The sequence below is a fragment of the Diadema antillarum genome, unplaced genomic scaffold (genome assembly GCF_040938485.1).
Source record: "Diadema antillarum isolate AM-2024a unplaced genomic scaffold, OU_Dant_1.0 seq00000637_RagTag, whole genome shotgun sequence".
NCBI lineage: Eukaryota > Metazoa > Echinodermata > Echinoidea > Diadematoida > Diadematidae > Diadema > Diadema antillarum.
Window position 1 is genome coordinate 727,758 of NW_027271554.1, and position 3,112 is coordinate 730,869.

The following is a 3,112-nucleotide window of genomic DNA, read 5'->3' on the forward strand; positions in this document are numbered from 1 at the left end:
TTATTATTATTATTATTATTATTATTATTATTATTGTTATCATTATCATTATTATTTTGCATTGTGTACATGGAACTCTTAGAGATAAAGATGCTGTCATGATATGGCGACATTATTGTGATAATGTACTGATACGCAGTAAACAAATATTCTTTTACCCCCTGATTATTGAACTGAGATAAAATTATGAATTTTTTTTTTTGATTATTGAGGTTTGAGAGATTTATTTCCATAATATTGCACTGTTCTAAATGACTGTTGTTTATTTTCAACAGAAAATCTGGATAAACGTATAATTCAACTCTATTTTTGCATCAGAGTGTTTTATCAATAATTGTTTTGCTGCTTAGGATTGTTATTATGGAAGAAAATGTGTGTTTCGATTTCTAGAGGGACAGATATTACAATTTTCATTTGTTACGCGAAGTTAACATTACCGCTATGAACATTTCCCCCTTTTTTTTTTGCGCACGCGTGTCTCAGTACAATGTTTAACTGCATCGTTCACAAAGGATTTTTTTTTCTGCAAAGAGTTGACTATACATTCACTTAAATATTATTTCAACCATTTATATTCAACGGTGCCAAATACTTCGCCAAGAGAAATTTCAGCGTTAATATGATTTTAGACCATAATGGCGCACAAAATGTTCACCAATTTTTAATATAAAATAATCTAACTTTCAAAATTCATCAACGCGATATCAAGAGCAAGGGACAACTCAGAAGATGTATACTTTGTTTCAGATGCTTGCTTTGATTCTTGTTAAAGGTTGAAGACGGACAGATTTTTTTTTCTTCAAATGAAAAGAAATCAGATTACAATCATACAAATGCATGACGATTTCTTTCTTTTCGTTTTTAACTCGAGTAGATGGCAAATATTTCAAACCGACCAACAACGGTTTCGCTCACTAATGTGTCACTATGCACTTCAGCCGACTTGAGCATGAGTTGTCATGGAAACGCGATTCCATGCTCCAAACGATGTTAACGGTCGTCGCCTAGCTACGGATATTAAAACCATGACGCACAGAGAAAAACTTACATGAAGTAACGATGAAGTGGGTCCGGTTTTTTTTTTTTTTTTTTTTTTTTTTTTTTTTTTTTAACGTTGAAATTGCACCACGATGTCCTTGTATCACTCACGTTTGAAAACCTGCCTCACCCAAAACAGCAGAAAGATAATACAGGTGTATTTCCAAAAAAAAAAATATGAAAGAAGAAATGAATAAGACTGATTTTCTTGGGGAAAATCGTGGAAAAGGAGTGTGCGGGATATTTCCTACACGTTGTCCTTCAAGTACTTGAATGTGCAACCGGATTGAACTTCATTATACGCTCTAGGGAGTATTGATGATTTGTGATTTTAACATCGCCATGGAAACGAGATAACAAGTGCATGGCAACTAACACATCGACCGCAGTCACACAGATGTTGCGTAAGCTATGGACAGAAAACAAACTCTTCGTCAAATTTCAGTGGTATCAGATCGCGATTAACAGATTATAGTTGGTACAGTGATTGACTATTTGATAGGTAAAAGCGTATTCATGAGGAAAGATGTGTTACTATGACAGTATGTCTTTATTGGAAAGATACACTGACCTATTTTATCAATGCAGTACTTTGTAATAAACGAAAGTATATGATTTCATTGAAGATGTGACTCAATCTAAGCAAAGCACACACATAAGACACCCATGACACGTACTTCCTGCCATCATCACTTTCTTGCTCCTTTTCTTGTCAGATCCACGTCTCATTGACATCACTTTGATTCCATTTTGTTTCTGTGTTTTTGATGAAATGAAAGTATAAATCAAATTGGAAGCATCCGTAAACCTAATAATTGATGCAAATGAAGAGTTTGTTCGCAAAACCCGATAAGTCCATATTTGCCAAATGGAGATATTTGCGATTAAAGGTCAAGAAAAATAAAGAGAATAATAAGAAAATTTTTGCTTCTTTTGACTATAACTTCAAAAATGTACCTTTATATGTCATTACCAATATGTCATTTGAAATGTATTATTTTGTACTTTATGACAGAGACCGAACATCAAAATCTTCAAAATGGATTTATCGGTTTTTGCGAACAAACTCTTCAAATGAAATTAGAGAAGTTCAATTACAAAATATTATAGATTCATTCTCGTAAAGAAAGTATTACTCATTGCAACGGAATAAGCTGCGGAAGACAATAAATAGTATAAAGATTAATTATTTAATTATATTTTTGAATGAGGGGGGGGGGGGGGGAGGCAAGAAGAGACAGCCAGCCAGTAATAGGCAGAGACGGGAGTGGATCGGGACTTCAACAAAGAAAACAAAAATATGAAAACTTTGTAAGTGCTTTCAATCGATGATGATAATAAATATTATAATATCAAACACTGTCTTGTTTGTAGGGGAGAAATAAAACGAAAGCAGTGTCTTAAGCGAATTTTCCATGAAATCATGTTTCTGCAGGTTTGTGTTTGAATTTATTATGCTCAAGGATGTGTGTAGGCCCTAGATGTATTTCCAGTGAATGTGTAAATTTGTTTATGTGTGTGCGCCCGTGTGTAATTGTTTTTTTTTTTCTACTAATAACTAATTTACATTAGCTTTAAAATGCCTCTGTTGTCCTACATAGAACGGTAATTTTGCAGTTTCAGTTGTTGAATATTGTTGCAGTTCCGATTGTTGAATATAGTATGAGATGAACGTTATACGTGTTATACGTGTTGCATATGTCTTTTCAAGGAATAGTTGTTGTTTCTTTTTTAAGTTCATGGTTTTTGTTAGGTTTTTCCCGTTGACTCTAATTTTGACTCATGTTCATTCTTAAAGATGTTAAGTCGTAGATGGAAGGTTGGTTCTTTTTCTTCCTTTTTTCTGATAATGGGAAAAGGCAACTGGGCAGTCCTGAGTTTTAACTCAGAATCACGAGTGTGTGTACGTGTGTACCTCCAGTCAACAATAAGGAGCAGAGAAAAAGAGAGAACTTCGCTAGTTTTTGAGGCCATCCACATGATTGGATGATTTTGCCATGACGTCACCAGGTACGGCACCCCGTGTTGGCCCATTAAAAGCGTTGGAATCTTTTCCCAGCGAGCATAGCTGATT